This window comes from Lissotriton helveticus, chromosome 3_1, assembly GCF_964261635.1.
Source record: "Lissotriton helveticus chromosome 3_1, aLisHel1.1, whole genome shotgun sequence".
Taxonomy (NCBI): Eukaryota; Metazoa; Chordata; class Amphibia; order Caudata; family Salamandridae; genus Lissotriton; species Lissotriton helveticus.
This window is the reverse complement of record NC_136061.1, coordinates 100843304-100863903: the sequence shown is the minus strand read 5'-3', so window position 1 is coordinate 100863903 and position 20600 is coordinate 100843304.

The window sequence follows — 20600 nt, the reverse complement described above, 5'->3', positions numbered from 1 at the left end:
TCTAGACTGACAAACTGCCTGACTGAGTTGGCAATTTGGATGCAGGACCATTGTCTTAGACTAAATGCCGACAAGTCTGAAATCCTACTGTTCGGCAGAGGCACACAGGCTTGGGACAACAGCTGGTGGCCGAGTGACCTGGGCTCGCCTCCCAACCCTACTGCAAAAGCCAAAAATCTAGGCATAACACTGGATAGGGACTTATCCATGAAATCCCATGTCTCCATAGTTTGCGGCAGAGGTTTCGGGCTATTGAAGATGCTTAGACGAGTCTTCCCCTGGGTTCCGACAGAGTGCAGGAAAACACTAGTCCAGTCACTATTGATGAGTAGGCTGGACTATGGTAACTCCCTGTTTGTGGGAATGGCAGATTACCTTTTTTCTAAATTGCAGATGGTTCAGAATGCCGCGGCCAAAGCCATCTGTAATAAAAGAAAATACGACTCAGCCAAAAACTGCATGCGTGAGCTTCATTGGCTCCCAATGCGACAACGAGCCACTTTTAAACTACTATGTATTTCACACAAAGTACTTCACGACACAGGCCCCAACATCCTACATGACAAGATTAGATTCCATAAACCCTCAAGGAACCTACGATCCATAACGTCAGGTAGAGCTTCCACCACCCGAGCACGGACTGTCAGGATGGGAGAACGGGCCTTCTCTCACATTGCCGCAACAAAATGGAATGAGTTACCTTCTAACCTTAGAACAAATGACTGCTTCCTCTCATTTAGGAAACAACTAAAGACAGTTCTCTTCCCCAGATCAGATCAATAATCCTCAACCAGAGCTGCTATCGAATCACTTGCCACCTCTCCTCAGCGCCGTGATGTCCTTCCAAGGATGAATGTTAGCGCTTTACAAATAAATAAATACAAATACAAATACAAATACAGCAGACCAACAGGGCCAGAGTCCATGGCAAGGCAGAGTACAGCACGGCAGACCAACAGGGCCACAGTACATGGCATGTGACACAGCAAGTACATGAGAGGCTGCACAGGGGAGAGTACAGCAGACCAATAGGGCCAGAGTCCATGGCAGGGGAGAGTACAGCACAGCATGCCAACAGGGCCAGAGTCCATGGTAGGGGAGAGTACAGCACAGCAGACCAACAGGCCCAGAGTCCATGGCAGGTGACACAGCAAGTACATGAGAGGCTGCACAGGGGAGAGTACAGCAGACCAACAGGGCCAGAGTGGCAGGGGAGAGTACAGCACAGCACAGCAACAGGGCCAGCAACACACCCAGGTCGCAAACAATGGTCTTGACTAGCACACCTGTGTGGGGCACAGGCGTATGAGGGTGTTGACAACTCACTCCTGGCTGTCATGCGGACTGGGACCTGGCTGTGTGTCAGGGACAGCAGGCCCACTTGACTGGGGTGACAGAGGCCCATGTGATGTGGTAATAACAGAGGGCCTGCAAGGTAGAGGGCTGTGTGGACCAGGTTGCACAATGGCATGTGGAGGTGGAGTCATGCACACCCCTGACACAGTGTGGGTGGGAGAGGTTGGAGGTGTGCCCTTCCATTTTTTGGGAACATGAAATGGCTTCCCTGTCTTGGGGTTGATGGGAAGTGGTGGTGACACAACAGGCACACACACCAACTGTCCCACATCAGGGGCAGACACTGGCACTCCCTCTGGTGATGTGCTTGATCCTGCAGAACGTTTGGGCTGCCTACGCCTCCGGACCACCTTACTCTCTCTGGAAGGTGTCCCCCCTACAGTGCCCACCTTCCCACTTCCCCCAGGGTTGGTGTCTACAGTGCCCTCCTGTCCCTTCTTGCCAGGGCTGGTCACAACACTGCCCTCCTTTTCCTGAATCACTGGCCTGGACACAACACTGCCCTCCTTTTCCCGAATCACTGGCCTGGACACAACCCTGCCCTCCTTTGCTTTAATCACTGTGCTGGTCACAACAGGGCTCTCCTCTGCCTCAATGACTGGACTGGTCACAACAGGGCTCTCCTCTGCCTCAATGACTGGGCTGGTCACAACAGGGCTCGCCTCTGCCTCAATGACTGGACTGGTCACAACAGGGCTCTCCTCTGCCTCAATGACTGGGCTGGTCACAACAGGGCTCTCCTCTGCCTCAATGACTGGGCTGGTCACAACAGGGCTCTCCTCCACCTGCCTCGATGTACTTTGTTTTGGGGTTGATGTGGTGGGTGGTTGTGTCCCTGTTCCCTCCCCAGGTGTAGCCATGACATGCCACACATCCTCTGTGGGCATAGGTGAGTCCATTTCTGGTGATGAGTCTGCAGCATGTGAGCCTGATGTCTGCCACAATGATATTCTGGCCTTGCTCTTCTGTGACTTTACCTTGTCTGTGCATATTGGGGGGCCCTGCTCTTCTTTTGGGATGGAGTCTGTGGACGGGATTGTTTGGTTTGGGTCTGACCTGTGCTCCTAGTGTTGTATCGTTTAGGTGACATAGGTGCCAAGTGGTCACTGTCATCTGTTGTGGCCACTGAATGGGTGGTCGTCACAGGCACCTGAGCTGCAATGGGAGCATGTGCCTGTTGGAGGACTGACGTGACTGTGGCTGACAATGCCTGGACTGTACGGTGTAGCCCACCCACATCAGAGTGTATGCCCTCCATTAATGCTAGAACCTGGCCTAATTTGTTCTCGTGGGCACTGAAGGCATTGAGCAGGGCGGTCTGGCCCACGCAAAGTTGCTGCAGGAGCTCTACGCACTCTGCACTGAGGGCAGCAGTGGGGACAGGTGCAGGGGCAGCGGTACCATGTGTGAATGTTACACGTCCCCTCTCAGTAACACGGATACGGCCAGCACCAGAGGAAGTGGATGGGAGGCTGGGCAGTGGCCGCTGGGTGTCAGATGCTGCAGCAGACTCCCCATCCCCTGTGCCTGCTAACAGGGATGCATCCCCGCTGGCATCAGATGAAGTGGTACTCTGTGTCTCAGCCAGGGATTCCTCATGCATACTCCTGTCACCCTCAGGAGCGCTGGTGTGCTCAGTGTCACTTGGCTCAGTCTCACTTGCCTCCGCTGCCGCTGTCGTGCTGGTCTCGCCACCACTTGTTTCTGGATCATGTTCCGCCGTGGTGTCTTGCGATTCTGCATTAGTGAGAGAAACAGGGTTGTGTAAGTGTCATCATCAGGGCACACAATTTCAGATCAATGCAGCACAGTAGAGGCCTAGAGCTACATGGTAACCACCACAACCTGCAATCACTGTGCAGCTATACCCTATATAGACCACAACAGTGCCTGTCATGCAGACAAACTGCCAGGAGTGAGGCATGTCGATGCCACACAGCACTACACCCTGCCCATGGATGGTGTGCCCCCAGCCCACATTGACCTGCCCCATGGACATGATGTGGCCATAACACACATCACCACTGACAGCCCTACAGGGAACCAGAGGGGACCACACACACACGTATTGACTACACATGCCACAATGCCAACTAGGCCATAGCAATCACCATGTGCCAATCAGGGTTCACATTGTCGTCGGATGTGTGGGCCTCAACCATCATGGTGCATGCAAAGTAGACAGACATGGTGTCACACTCATTAATTGGACACTGCAGCTCGCCACAATATGGACTCCCCACACCATCCAATGAAGAGTGACCATGTGGACACAAAAAATCTGGCAAGGATTGAGAACTGCAGGCAGGAGCAGCACAGTAAGGCCATGTTGGCCCAATGCCTCATACAGGCACGCATCACAGTCGCCACTCACATCACAAATCACAACAACACATGCACATCACATGTGTCACCGCTGCCACAGGCCCTGTACACATGCATCCACTCCCAGACAAACTCTCCCCCCCAAGATACTCACCATCTCTGTCTTGCTGCTGATAACCCTTCAGACTTGCATCCAGGTCTGGATTGGTCACTGCCAGTATGCGTCCCATCAGCGGAGTCATGTTGCGCCGTGCCAAACGCCCTGTACGTGGTAGCATCCCCAAGGTCATCTCTGCCACTTGCTTAGCCAGTCGGCTGATGTCGTCCCACCTCTTGTGACAGTGTGTGTGTCGTCTGTTTGATACCCACAGGGCTCACACCTTTGCTGCTATGGCCCTCCACACGGCCTTACGTTGGTGTACCTTGAGCTACAGGTATGACAGTAAAGAAGTGCAAATGAACAATTACACAATGTCAGATGTCAGCATCTATCAGTACAGCAGCCAGACACTGACTCAGGACTCCTAGTAACCTCCCTCCCTCCAGAACTGGGGGTACCCTCACAAGGGCACTCTGCATGGCATAAACATTAGTGAATGCATGCACACATTGTGGTTCCTAGTCTCCATGATATTCACACAAATGCATGATGCCTCAACACAAATGCATCGACAGCAGTGTGTAATTCAGAAATTGTACAGGGCACTGATGGGGCATATCTACTATTCAGTGTGAAGCAACTGTAGCAGGTAAGTCGGCTGATGTTCAACGTTTGGCTGTGCAGCCACTGAACCAACTCTGTGGGTCACACTGACTCTGACTACAGGGGCACCCTGAAATGTCCTCACAAGCATTCACTGTCCTGGCATTCAAAAGGCTAACAACTGTTGGTTCTGTATGCACGACAATGTAACACACCCCACTCACACATACGAGTACAGGCCTAGGAAAGAGTCACATTGCAACACATACACTCCCTCGACCTGGAGACAGCTTGTCTGTCAGTGTTTGTCATCACCCCACATCCCCAAGCATATACTGCAGCATCACGACTACACGTCTGACACCACCCTGCCCTACAGCTCCCTTCATGGTAACTTACCACAACATTGGGACCACCAAACAGCCGTGGGTACTGTGCCAGCACCTCGTCCACAAGGACATCCAGCTCCTCACTCGTGAATAGACTGGCACGGATCATATCTGTTCTTGACATCCCTGTGGATATGGCAGACCTGTGGCGGAAGTGAGTTGTGAGGGGTCCGAGACAGCAGGCTCTTGAGGCAGCTGCAGGACAGGGTCCCAGGCAGCAGGCTCTTGAGGCAGCAGCAGGACAGGGTCCCAGGCAGCAGGCTCTTGAGGCAGCAGCAGGACAGGGTCCCAGGCAGCAGGCTCTTGAGGCAGCAGCAGGACAGGGTCCCAGGCAGCAGGCTCTTGAGGTAGCAGCAGGAGATGGTCCCATGCAGCAGGCTCTTGAGGCAGCAGCAGGAGATGGTCCCAGGCAGCAGGCTCTTGAGGCAGCAGCAGGAGATGGTCCCAGGCAGCAGGCTCTGTGAGCAGTGGAAATGTGAGGCTCACTCCCACAGATTTATAGCCCCCTGGGGTCGTTTGGAAGCTTAAAAGCTGCTACAATTGGTTGTCCGGGTCTGCCTTATTCAAAAGCATCCAATGACCGCCTCCGCGGTAGCGGAGCACACCTTCCGTGATTTCCAAATCTGCATCATGCCACCGCGATCATTGCTGCCCTTGGCTGTATGCAATGCTCCACGGCGGTGATGCACCGCGGGTGCCCGGGGTGCGCTACTGCGATGGTGCATCATTCAAAAGCATCCAATGACCGCCTCGGCGGTAGCGGAGCACACATTCCACTATTTTCAAATCTGCATCATGCCACCGCGATCATCGCTGCCATTGGCTGTATGCAATGCTCCACGGCGGGTACCCGGGGTGCGCTACCGCGATGGTGCATCATTCAAAAGCTTCCAATGACCGCCTCCACGGTAGCGGAGCACACCTTCCTCAATTTTCAAATCTGCATCATGGCACCGCGATCATCGCTGCCATTGGCTGTATGCAATGCTCCACAGCGGTGACGTATGCGGCGGAGCATACCCGCCGCCATATACACATTTACATATGCCAATGGCTACCGCGCTTGTGAAAGGGGGGGTGCTGGGGTCACACTGCCGGGGACCGGCATTAGGTACCGCGAATCATGCGGCGGAGCATACCCACCGCCATATACACATGTCCATATGCCAATGGCTACCGCACTTGTGAAAGGGGGGGTGCTGGGGTCACACCTCTGGGGACCGGCGGTAGGTACTGTCATTTTCGTACCCATTGCTGTGTATGTCAATCCAGAACACTGTATCAGCCCCCTGCAGCAACATGTTGAAGGGCAAATCATTGTACACACGATGCCACACAGCCATGTCATCCACAGGTGGACGCACGTTCAATGTGAGACACTTTGGCCTGTGGTTCAGCCATTTTAGTAAGGACTTTGATGGCTGATGATGATTGACAGACTTCAGCTGGTGTAAATGATGTTGTGACGTTTAATGTGTTGTAGGTCAGTGCAGACCTTGACCTGGCTGGTGTCACTGCATTGTATCGTACTAGACTTTCACAACTGCTCATGCACACAACCGGAAGTGTCCCTGCTACTGTGATCATTGTGTTGATGAATGTGTGCCGACTTTACATGATGCATTGAGGTGTGGCAGGTACAGCAGATGGGTATGATAGACATGGTAAGTCACAATACATTGGCGGTTCTTGCTGCACCTTTTCTGCACATGTGAATTGTTCATCCATTATATCCGCATTCACAGTCCCCGATGTGTTTGTGGCACTTGTGTATTGTCACTGGAGAGACGTGCCCTCTGTGTGTAGCTATTGGCCAGCCATGTAACCTGATGTGCCATGCATCTCTCTGGCACTCGTTGTTTTCCCATAACATCATTGATGCTTTGTGCTATGCCCATCTCATGATGCTTGTCACTGACATATTCATTTTACTCCTCATTTTACTCCTCCGGAGGAGGCCGAATCTCCTACGTCACCTGACAGTGCTGGAGGACATGGAGAATGAGGCAATCATCAGGAAATTCAGGCTGGACAGACCAACTTTGAAGATCCTGTGTGTTCTATTGGAGCCCCACCTGCAGCCTCGCCGTCACTATCCCACGGCATTCACACCCACCTACAAGGTGCTGGCAGCACTCCACTTTTTTGCGACTGGTTCCTTCCAGGAGACAGTGGCTAACGCTGGGGGGATGTCGCAGCCCATGTTCAGCATGGTGCTGAGGGATGTTCTTGCGGCCATGATGCTATATCGCAATCGCTACATACATTTCCCCAGGGGACGTGAATTGGCTGACGTTAAGGGTGACTTCTATCCTCTTGGGCGCATCCCACATGTAGTCGGTGCCATTGATTGCACCCATGTAGGTCTGGTGCCACCGCAGGCGACGGAGCACATTTATCGGAACGGCAAACACTACCACTCCATAAATGTGCAGGTGGTGTGCCTTGCGGACATGACCATATCACATGTGTGTGCAAAGTATCCCGGTTCGGCCCATGATTCGTACATCATGAGGAACAGCATGGTGCCACGGATGATGGAGAATCTGCATCCCGAACGTGCCTGGATTGTGGGTGAGTATCACTACTGCTATGGCGTGCTGTGTGTCACTTGCTGCACTCTGGCTGTACAACATTGCAATGTGTGTTTGTCATTCACAGGTGACTCAGCATATCCCAGTAGGCCATGGCTGTTGAGCCCACTCTGGAATCCCCGGACACCAGCAGACATCCGCTACAATGAGGCCCATGGCAGGACCCAACGGGTAATCGAGCGGACTTTCGGCCTGCTGAAGTCAAGGTTCCGGTGCCTTGACAGGACCGGAGGTGCACTGGCATACTCGCCTGGGAAGGTGTGCAAGATCGTTGTGGCATGCTGTATGCTGCACAATCTGGCCATCCACAAGGGGGTCCCCCTGCTCCTGGACGATGGTGAGGAGCCAAGGCAACCACCTGCTCAAGGACCTGAGTCCAGTGATGAGGACAGCGGTGAGGAGGAAGGAGTAGACCTGCGCCTGCAGATCATCAACCGCTATTTCACCTGATGGTGGGTGACGTGGTACACCTTGTATATTGTCTGGTGTGGTTGCTGTCGTTGTGAATGGCTATACGCGGATGTAACCGATAGGCACATGTTCTGTCACCTATGTGTGGTATTGGTGAGATTGACATTCCATACGGAGATGTATGCTGGACCATATTTGTGCACACCTGCTAGACATTGTGTAGTATGCCTGTGATGTCTTGGGTATATTTTGTGCAGTGATCTGTGTGTGTTGCCACAATGAGACCAGTGACTGTTGTTCTGTTGTGTCTCCCTAGGTGCTACAGAGGGTTCCTGGCCTGCATACTGTATATCATTTGTACACATCATGGACATTATCAACAATGTAAATACTGCACTAAAGAATTCACTACACAAAATCTGGAGCGTCAGGTATTTTATTTTGGGAGTGGACATGTGATTGGTGCGGTAATATTTACATGAAGGTGTGGAATGAGCAGTGAGTTGACAGTCCTGTTAAATGAGATGCAAAAGTAGACACCACATGGATGTGGTGACCCAGTCCAACAGAGAGGTGCCTTTGCCAAGGCAATGTGGGGAATGACAGTTCAAACAGTGAATGCAGTTGGGAAGAGGGTTGTCTTCACGGCTGGCTCCGTGACTGGCGTGTGGCAGGTGCTTTGCCTCCAGAGGCTCCCAGGCTCTTCTTTGGACGCCCCCTAGATCTTTTTGGCGGTGGGGCGCCTGCTGAATGGCCAGCGGCGTCAGAGGACTTGCCCCTCTCTGTTGGCGTAGGGGAGGATGGAGCACTGTCATCCTGCGGAGCAACAGAAGGGGACGGAGGTGGTGGTTGGGACACAGGCCTGGCCCTCTGCAACGCCACTTGCTGGCCCATGAGGTCCACCATCTGTCCCAGGCGGTTATCGATGGACCTCATCAGCAGGATGAGCTCACTTAATAGTTTATCAGACCGGCCATTTTGTCCCTGGACCTCTTGGTAGGCCTGTACAACTCTGGTGAAGTGGTCCAGGGATGGTGTCCACTCCTCCCGAGGTCTGGTGGTGACCCTGGCCCTCCCACCTGCTCTGCTGCCACGGACCTCTTCCCTCGCCACTGGGGGGCCACGCACTCTCTCCCTGCCCTCCACAGGTGTTGCTGTGGGATGGTCATCCCTAGGGACTGGGAGGGTGCTGCAGGTGGTACTGGTGGTGTTGGTGGCAGTGGCCGTGGTGGCGGTGGTGGTTGCAGTGGAGGCAAAGGCCGTGACAGCAGGGGTCTGCTGCGTTGTTGTTGCAGCAGAGGTGGTGGTGGGGAGGATGGGGGCTTGGGACCTCTGGGTCTGTGGCACACCAGATGGGCTGGCCAGGAGCTCATCGTCCAAACTGTCATGGGATTCTGCATCTGAGAGTCCGTGTGCTGGGGGTGGAGACTGGCTCTGCTGGTCGTTGGTGTGGTCCTCAGCAGTGAGTTCTTCATCTACCTGTGGAGTAGATGGGGAGTGGTCAGTGTTTGTGTTATCTGCGTATCATCATCTGTCTGTACACTAGTTATATATGCAGTCATCAGTAGTACAATTCATGGCAACACCGTGTAACATTTCATAGTGCAGAGGGACATCATGGAGTCATACATGTTGAATGTCAATGCATTGCGTGCAATTGTCGATGGTTTTCTGGATGCAGGTCCCCCACACACACTTCATGAAGAATTACGGTAGGTACGTACCTATTAGGTGAGGGTGCAGGGTGCAATGGCTGACACATGCTCCTGGGTGGGGGAGGCCTCCATGCTGCTGGGGTGTGGGACAGGGAGAATGGTGGGAGTAGTGATACAATCCTCCCACCCACACACACTCCTCCATTACAGGATGGCTACCTACCTGTTAAGTGAGGGGGAATAGTGCAATCGCTGCCACGTGCTCCTGGGTGGGGGAGGCCTCCATGCTGCTGGGGTGTGGGACAGGGGGTATGCTGGGAGTTGTGATACAACCCTCCCACCCCCAAACAGTGCTCCAATACAAGACGGCTACCAACCTGTAAGTCTGTTTGTTAAACAGTGCAATGGCTGCCAAATGCTCCTGGGTAGGGGAGGCCTCCATGCTGCTGGGGTGTGGGACAGGGGGTATGCTGGAAGTTGTGATACAACCCTCCCACCCCCAAACAGTGCTCCAATACAAGATGGCTACCAACCTGTAAGTCTGTTTGTTAAACAGTGCAATTGCTGCTACATGCTCCTGGGTGAGGGAGGCCTCCATTCTGCTGGGGTGTGGGACAGGGGGTATGCTGGGAGTTGTGATACAACCCTCCCACCCCCAAACAGTGCTCTAATACAAGATGGCTACCAACCTGTAAGTCTGTTTGTTAAACAGTGCAATGGCTGACACATGCTCCTGGGTGGGGGAGGCCTCCATGCTGCTGGGGTGTGGGACAGGGGGTATGCTGAGAGTTGTGATACAACCCTCCCACCCCCAAACAGTACTCCAATACAAGATGGCTTCCAACCTGTAAGTCTGTTTGTTAAACAGTGCAATGGCTGACACATGCTCCTGGGTGGGGGAGGCCTCCATGCTGCTGGGGTGTGGGACAGGGGGAATGGTGGGAGCAATGAAACAGGCATCCCACCCCCATAAAGTATCCATTGCAGGATGGCTGGCTACCTGTTAGGTGAGGGTGCAGGGTGCAATGGCTGACACATGCTCCTGGGTGGGGGAGGCCACCATGCTGCTGGGGTGTGGGACAGGGGGAATGGTGGGAGTAGTGATACAATCCTCCCACCCACACACACTCCTCCATTACAGGATGGCTACCTACCTGTTAAGTGAGGGGGAATAGTGCAATGGCTGCCACATGCTCCTGGGTGGGGTAGGCCTCCATGCTGCTGGGGTGTGGGACAGGGGGTATGCTGGGAGTTGTGATACAACCCTCCCACCCCAAACAGTGCTCCAATACAAGATGGCTACCAACCTGTAAGTCTGTTTGTTAAACAGTGCAATGGCTGCCACATGCTCCTGGGTGGGGGAGGCCTCCATGCTGCTGGGGTGTGGGACAGGGGGTATGCTGAGAGTTGTGATACAACCCTCCCACCCCCAAACAGTGCTCCAATACAAGATGGCTACCAACCTGTAAGTCTGTTTGTTAAACAGTGCAATGGCTGACACATGGGTGGGGGATGCCTCCATGCTGCTGGGGTGTGGGACAGGGGGAATGGTGGGAGCAATGAAACAGGCCTCCCACCCCCATACAAGTATCCATTGCAGGATGGCTGGCTACCTGTTGGGTGAGGGTGGACAGTATGATGGGGTTTGGGTTGTGCAAGGGAGTAATTCTCAGTGTGTTGTTTGGCATTTGTTGGTACTTACCAGCCTCCGCTCCCCCGGCTACTCCTGTGAGACTCTCAGGAAGCAGGATGGCAAGCACCTTCTCCTCCCATGATGTGAATGTTTTCTGTGGGACGGGAGGGCCACTGCTAGTCACATTCGCCAGCGTCCAGTTCTTACTCCTCCTCTCCTTGACAACCCTCTTGAGATCATGCCACCACTTCATGATCTCCTTCTTGGATCTTGGGGTGGTCCCTACTGCAATCACCCTTTGGAATATCCTTTCCCATATTTGTGTCCTGGTGGCTAATGGTGTCTGTTGGACCAGTCTACCAAATAGTTGTGGCTCTACTCTCACAATCTCGTTGACCATGACTGTCAACTCACTCTCGGTGAGTTTGGGCATTTTTTGTGATGTCATGGGGTGTGTGGGTTGAGGTGTTTGTGGGTGCAGGGGTGTGTGGGCGCAGGGATGTGGTGATGATGTGTGAGGTGTGTTGTGTGGTGGGGGTTTGTTTGTGATGGTGGTGTTGATGGTGGTGGTGGGTGGGTGCTCTTTTGCCTCTCCTGTCAGATGTGGTGTATGGCCTTCTCTTCTGGAAAGATGCAAAGGATTGTGGTCAGTGAAGGGGGTGGCTTTGTACTCAGCTGTGTGGGTGTGTCCAATTGGATTTTGGTTGTCAGGTGTGTTGTGGGAGTAGTTCTGTGGTTTTGTATATTTATTTTCGTTATTTATGTTTCTGTGTATGTGTGTTGTATATTTTGGGGGCAGGGCTACTTTGTTTATGCAATGGTAGGCTTCACTGCGGTGTTTTCACATTGACCACCATGTTTTGCATGTTCGTCCGCTGCGGTAGCTTTGCTGCTGCTTGACCGCCATTTCTCCCATTCACTCCTGGGTGCGACCGCGGCGGTCGGTGTCGGCGGTTCCGGCCGCGACACCCTCGGGGATATCGTAATTTACCGTGCGGTATGTCTGCTTTCCCTGCAGTGGGTTGTGCCTTTTCCGCTGCTTATCCGACCGCCGCGGTCGGCTTTGCTTGGCCCGCTACTGCCGCGGTCGGTCTTTTGTGGTGGTTGTTCCTAATGTGGCGGACGGTATTTCCGCAGTCCTGGTGGGCGGTTGTTTTCCACCTCCATGGCGGTCGGGGTCGTTTTCCGCCCGCTGTCCTCATGAGCCCCTTGGGATGTAAATTTCACACTCCATATGAGCCTGAGGTGCAGACCGTGACCCGAGTGGATGGCACCATTACAGCCACACGCGGCCAGCTTACGGTGATAAGACACGTGTCCTTGTTCAAAGCCCTACATGACACCGCTGCTCATGCAAGCTCATCCCAAGGAGAACGATGTGGGCCAGAGAGTGATGGTGATGTGCAGGTCACGTTGGACAGTCAGAGCCCAGCACCCACTTCCCAGCGGATTGAAGCAGCGACACCGGAAGGTGATAGGAGAGAGGAATCAGGCCAGGAAAAACCCACAAGATCCTTGTGGGACAGGCTCGATCCCTACCCGGTGGGGGAGCCAAGAAGTCAACGATATCTGTTGCGGCCTAACCCAGTGCTGAGTCAGAGACTTTGGGGCCCATTATGATGTCGGGCGGATTGCCTCCACCAGGCTTGCAGTAGCCACCGCCGGCCTGGCGGAGGCAATCTGCCCGACACCTATGCCCGGATCCCCCCCGCCGTATTAGGATGGTGGGTGGGAGCGCGGCGGATGGAAAGACCGTCCGCCACTTTACCGCCGCGGTCGCAAGACGACAGCAGCGGTAATGGAATAAGATGGTGGCGGTGTCCAATGGACACCGCCAGCCATATTACAATGGCCACTTAGAGGCGGTGTTTGCTGTGGGGGCCCCCTGCGGGGCCCCCAGGTGATGCCGGTGTAGGGGGAGTAGGGGGGTACCTATGGTACCCCCCCACATTTGCATATGCAAAGCGGCAGGCACCGCTTGGTGCCTGCCGCTTTGCACATGCAAATGCGTGCACGATTGTTTTGCATAGTGGCGGGCGGTGCAGAGTGCACCGCCCGCCACAATGCAAAACATGGAGGACGTGCCCGCCACAGTGGCAGGCACATCCTGATTCCCCCTACGGGACCCTCGCCCTTATGGCGGGCGGTCCCGTTCTCCGTTAGGGTGTCCGCCCGCCATCCTAATGAGCCCCTTTATGTGCTGAGCAGCCAATGCCCTGTTTATTTATTTCTGTTGATTTTCCTTTCCTGTTTTCCCGTCTTCCTATTTTTCTGCTTAAAATTAAAGGAAGGGAGGAATGTAGTGAGCCACCCGGCCTCTCTCGCGCACAATGTATCCACAGACAGCCCTCGTGGCTGGGCTCGGCCCAAGGGTTTAAATAAATGGGCCAGGGTCGCACGTGAAACTAAGACGTCCTGCTGGTGCACAGTCAAAATATCGATTCCAAATTATCGACCAACATTATTATCGAGTTAAAAATATCGAAGTAGAAGAATATCGAGGTCAAGAATATAGTTGGACAGAATATCGATCCTAAGGTAACTATTATAGATTTTTTTATATCGATTTAAGTAATATCGAAGTTAGTAATATCGATATCAATTATATCGATGTTACTAATTTCGATGTTACTAATATCGATATTTGTTTGTTGTTATGTATTTTATTATGTTTTTTGTTAAGTTTTTTATTTGTTTTAAATTATATGTGTACTATTTTTTATATATTAAAAATGTTATGTTTAATTTAATTTTATGTTTTAGTACTGGAGCAGGTTGTGGGTTTATAGGGGAATAGGGTGGGAAGTAATTTATTTATAGTAAATTTATTATTATTTTTTAGTAATTGTAAATTAATTTTAATTCATTTTTGTGTTTAAGTTCTGTAGCGGGTTGTGGGTTTATAGGGGAATTGGGTGGGAAGTAATTTAATTGTAATTAAGTAATTATTTATTTTTAATTGATATTGATAATTATTTTATTTAAAATTAAATATTAATTGGTAATTAATTATTTTAATTGGTAATTCATTTTTTTAATCGGTAATTAAGGTTTGTTATTGGTAATTACATGTTTTAATTGGCAATTAATTTATGTAATTGGTAATTAAGGTTTGTAATTGGTAATTACTTTTTTTAATTGGCAATTAAATATTTTAATTGGTAATTATTTTTTTAAATTGGTAATTGATATTTTTTAATTACTTTTTATTAATTGGAAATTCATTTTATTAATTGGTAAATAATTTTTCATTACGAAAAAAAATGTCATTTCCTATTTTTTTATTGTTAATACATTTTTAATTATTAATATGTTTATTGTTTTGAAAAATATTTTAGTGTTCAATATTTATTATTTGGTAATTTATATTTCTTAAATTGTATTTATTAGTATTTATTGTTAATTTATTTTTTATTAATTATTCAATTGTAATGATGTTTTTAGTAATTATTAATGGGTATTTGCAAATGATGTAGAGTTATTTAAAAATTAAATTTTTTATTATTTTATTTACAACAATTATTTATAAGTATGTTATATTTAACTTCTTCGCTATCCAATGCTTTCCCTACTGTTGCACTCTCTGGAGTTGGAATATTAATTTTTACCCCTACGCTATCCAACGCTTTCCCTACTGTTGCACTCTCTGGAGTTGGAATAGTAATTTTTACCCATACGCTATCCAACGCTTTCCCTACTGTTGCACTCTCTGGAGTTGGAATAGTAATTTGCACCCCTACGCTATCCAATGTTTTCCCTACTGTTGCACTCACTGGAGTGGGAATAGTAATTTTTACCCATCCGCTATCCAACACTTTCCCTACTGTTGTACTCCCTGGAGTTGGAATAGTAATTTTTACCCCTAGGCTATCCAATGTTTTCCCTACTGTTGCACTGTTTGGAGTTGAAATAGTAATTTTTACCCCTACGCTATCCAACGTTTTCCCTACTGTTGCACTCTCTGGAGTTGGAATAGTAATTTTTACCTCTACGCTATCCAACGTTTTCCCTACTGTTGCACTGTTTGGAGTGGGAATAGTCATTTTTACCCCTACGCTATCCAACGCTTTCCCTACTGTTGCACTCTCTGGAGTTGGAATAGTAATTTTTACCTCTACGCTATCCAACGTTTTCCCTATTGTTGCACTCTCTCGAGTGGGAATAGTAATTTTTACCCCTACGCTATCCAACACTTTCCCTACTGTTGCACTCTCTGGAGTTGGAATAGTAATTTTTAGCCCTACGCTATCCAATGTTTTCCCTACTGTTGCACTCTCTGGAGTTGGAATAGTAATTTTTTAACCCTATGCTATCCAATGTTTTCCCTACTGTTGCACTCTCTAGAGTTGGAATAATAATTTTTACCTCTACTCTTATACAACGGTTTCTCTACTGTTGTGCTCTCTGGAGTGGGAATGGTAATTTTAAATTCTATGCTATCCAACATTTTTAATAATGTATTTTTTTACTTATGGATTTTGAATAGTATTTTTATTTATTTAGTTATTTTTTTGGTATAGATTTAGAAAATGTAGTATAATATTAATTTTAAAAATTTTAAAGGTATATTTAATTTTTTTAATTTATAAAATATAATTCTTTACTTTTTATGTATGTAATATTTTTTATTAATTTATAAATTATTAAAATAATTATTACAAATTATTGTTGTGTGTATATATTATATATTTTCTGTATATGTTTAATTACTGTATTAATATTATATATGTATTATTTATTAATTTAAACATTATTAGATATTTCTTTTTTTTCTGTTTAAGATATTTTTATTTGGTTTTAAGAAACACAATACAAAGCCTTATAGTGATATAAGAAAAAAAACAATATTAATATAAAACATAAGGCATATGTGGAATGAGAAGTTAAACAGAGAAAGAGTAAGAGAAAAGGAAAGAAAAGACTGAAAGAAGAAGAAAGGGAAGAAGGGAAGAGAAGGAGAAGGGGCAGACAGGAGAAAAAGACAAGAAGGGATCCATGATAGGAATAGGTGGAATATGAGCAGTGAAAGAAAAGCTAACGATGGAAGCAATTAGGAGATGAGAGATAGGAAGTAAAGGGAAGCCAAAGAAGATCAGATTTAATTTTTAGGGATACAGAGGAGGAGGAAGCGGTGGCAATCCTATGCTCATCACATATGAAGTTCCACCAGGAAACTACAGATAGCTTGGAGTTATCTTTCCAACAAGATAAAATCACTTTAAAAGCAACTGCAATAAAAAGATCAAGCAGTCGAGCATTAGATGGTACAATATCGATATCAGTTGAAACAGAACCTAGGAACACGTTCAAAGATTATACAGAAGAGGAGCAATGAAAGATTTGCATGCAAATATTCCAAACAGAATTCCAAAAGGATAAAACAGAAGAACATTCATATAAAAGATGTTTAAGAGCTCCTGTTTCTAAAGAACACGACCAGCAAAATGAAGAAGCTGATGAGGAAAACCTAGAAATACTAACAGGTGTAATAACAGCTCTATAATAGATAAAAAATAGTGATTGAGTAATGCGTGCAGCAATGGAAACCTTAAACAACTTGGACCATAAACGATCCCATACATCAACAGATAAGGAAACAGATAAATCAGTTTCCCAGACATTTTCAACGGGCGATTTAGATCTAACAATAGCATTTGAAAACAAAATTTTATAAACAAGGGTAGCTTTAGGTTGTTGTAGCGAAAATAAAGGATATAGGGGAGTAGAGGGAACAAAGGACGGTAAAGTGTCAGGAGCAGAGAGAGTGGACAAGTGAGACTGTATGGCAGCAGTAATATTGGTATATTCTGAAAGACAAGTTATGGGTAGATGATATAAAGTTTGCAGCTCATGGAAAGGGATAAGAAAATTATTAGAAAAGAATTGATGGACAAATAAAATGTTCTTCTCTTTCCAATGTTTGTAATAGAATGACTTGCCCTTATATTTGAGGAATTTATTGTACCATACAATAGAGGACAAAAAACATTGAATAGGTAAAAGGTATTTAGAGAAAGTATCATGAAGTAGAGTTTGGGAATACTTAAGAACCGGGTGCTTGGACAAAAAGGAAGAATTTGACATAAAAACAATGTGTTGGAACGAGAAATCCTTTAATAATGAACGTTCAAAAGCAACCCATCGGGGTAATGGAGCTTCCACAAAGTCATATGCTAAAGAAAAGGATTGTTTATTCAGGAAAGCAGAATGGTAGGTTTTGAAGTTGGGGAAACGGACACCTCCTTTATTCTTAGGACGAATGAGTTTGTGTAAGGCAATGCGAGGGTGTTTGTTGTTCCACAGGAATTTAGAGCAAATAGAATTAATACGAGTGAAGTAGGAATTGGGTATTTTTATGGGAAGCATAGAAACTGTATAGAGTACATGGGGCGTGATCATCATTTTAATAGTATCAAGTGTACCCCACCAGGACAGAAATAAAGGAGACCAAAGATTGAGGAGGGATTGAAGTTTCTGTGTAAGGGAGGCAAAGGTAAGTCGGAGTGTGTCAGGAAGGGAAGAGGAAAACCAGATTCCAAGGTATTTGATTTTGGAAGGACACCATGTGAAATCAGTAGAACTGAACATGTATTGATAACAGACAGAATTTAACGGTAGAACTTCTGTTTTAGATAGGTTAAGTTTGTATCCTGAGATGGAAGAATATAAACGAACTTCATCTAAAAAGGGAGGGAGAGAGGTGACAGGGTTAGCCATATAAACCAAAATGTCATCAGCGTAGGCGGAGATTTTTGTTTCAGTAGAGGTAAGTTTTAAACCATTAATGTTAGGATTGGCTCGGATTCTTTCCAAAAATGGTTCAAGACAAAGGATAAACAATAACGGTGAAAGGGGACAACCCTGTCTAGTACCACGAGATAAACGAAAAAATCTAGAAAATTGGTTATTAACAAAAACACTAGCTCTAGGGGAGGAGTATAAAAGTTTAACTAGAGAAATAAAAGTGGGGCCAAAACTAAACCAATCTAGTGTACGGAACATAAATTGCCAATTAATACGATCAAAGCCTTTCTCAGCATCCATAGATAAGGCTGCTAAGGGGTCCTTGAAATTTTTACTGTGGGAAATAATATTACAAAACATACGGGCATTATCAGCTGCAAGTCTGCCCTTCACAAAACCAACCTGGTCAGTTTTAATCAAAAGCGGAATAAGAGAATCTAGACGGGAGGCAAGGATTTTAGCAAAAATTTTACAATCATAATTATCAGGGATATAGGACGATAATTTTTACATTGTGAGTGGTCTTTATCAGGTTTGGGAATAGTAATGATTAGAGCATCCATGAAGGAGCCAGAGGCCTTAGCATCAGTGATGAAGGAATTAAAAAGTTGCAATAGTTTTGGGACAAATATGGTATGAAATGTAGAATAAAACTCAACGGGTAATCCATCCGGTCCTGGGGCTTTTGATTTTTTGAGAGAGTTAATTGCTCGAAGGATTTCCTGAGGTGTAATATCTTTTTCTAACTGGGCAAATTCACCAGGCAGTGACAGAGGTGGGGGCAAGCCGTCAAAGAACAAAGATAAATTATGGGCAAAGGGACAGGTATCATCGGTGTAAAGGGTTTGGTAGTAATTATGAAAAACGTCTGCAATATCTTCATCGGACGTATCTAGTTTGTTGGTAGAGTCATTAAAAATAGGACCAACATTTTTACGTTCAGATTTTATTTTTAGATAATTTGCTAACATTTTACCAGCCTTGTTTTGACCCCCATGGGATTTAGCTTTAATTTTGAGTAAAGTATTGCAAGCTTCCACTGTAGCGATTTTATTTAACTCAGTTTTTGCTTTTATTAGGTTGTAAAGGGCATCAGAAGATTTGGAGGAAAATAGATGTGTTTAAGACGTTTGATATTCTTAAGTTGGTCGACATATTTAGTTTTATTAAGTTTCTTCTTTTGAGAGACATAAGATATAATGAAAGCACGTAGTGCCGCTTTAAAAGCATCCCAAGTGTTATGAATAGAGGTGTCTGATGGGTTATTAAACGTAAAAAACTTGTTAATAAAGGCAGTAACTTCTTTTACAAAAACAGTGTCAGACAAAAGAAAAGTGTTGAGTTTCCAGCGACTAAGGGGTCGATTAGGACGGAAACGGGTACCGTCCGCCATGGTCGCGGAAAAATCACTCCCGCTCGCACCGCGGAGAAACCGCGGTTGCGATTAGGATATTCATGTCAACAAATTCCGACCGCGGCGGACGGATCACAGCAAACACCGTCCGCGGCGGACGGAACACATCTAACACCGTCCGCGGCAGACGGATCCAAAAGAACCCCCACCGTCGCGGACGCACATGACCGCGGGAACAGGCCCAACCGCCGCCATACCTGTGGAGGGTCCATCCGCGCGATTAGGATAATGCCGCCATACCAACGGAACTCACCGCCGTCCTCCACCGCCGCGGAAACAATACCTCCGAAAACGGACCATGACTGCGGAAGGACCACACAAAAACCAGCCCAGACGTCAAACCGATTACAAAATGGCAGACGGAAGTAAATAGAAAATCCATCAAACAGAACACCCAACCACCTGAAACACCCACCCCCAGCAACTACACGCCCCAATGACACCCCCCCAGCACCGAAAAAAGCACCTAAATCACCACACCCACAGAACACCTGATTGGCAACTACCATTGGGATACCACCACCACACAGAGTATAAAATGAATCCCTTCCACTATCACAGTCCTTTGCATCACAGCATAGCTGCAAGCAAGAGCAACATTAGCACCACCATCAGACACACACAAACACACATACAACCTACTCACAAAAACACACACCACACAACCCTACCCAACACCATCCCTACACTCCACACACCTGCACATCCCACCACACCCCACCAACACCTTGTACATCACACACCATGGCACCCAAGAAAAATCCAAAATTCACTGACACTGAGTTGAAGGTCATGGTGGATGAAATCATCCGTGTCGAACCACAGCTCTTCGGCAACCTAGTCCAGCAGACAACCTTGGCAACCAAGAACCACATGTGGGACAGGATAGTGAGCAGAGTGAATGCGTCAGGGACCGTGCCACGCACCAAGCACGACATCCAGAGGCGGTGGCAAGACCTCAAGGCAAGGGTGAAAGGCATCAGGGCGAAGAACCACCTGCGGGCACACCACACTGGCGGAGGCACTCCCCCGGAGCCCCTACCATTTACTGAATAGGAGTAGAAGGTGCTGGGCATACTGCACCCTGAGAGCCTGGAAGGAATCGAGGAGGAAGAAGAGGCCGGTAAGTACAAACAAATGACCACGAACACACAGACATGGTCTGCCATGCACAACTGACAAGACAAATCTCCCTGGCCCCAATCCATGCATGTGGACCACACAGTCACCCAAATGTGAAGTCCTCAGCTCAAATGCACCCACCATGACCAACCATAAATGTTGCCTCCTACGTTCCCATGCTTGCCTGTTGTCAGAGCAACCAACACCACTACTCCCAACAGGCCCCCATGTCCACAGGGAGGGTGGCAATGGGG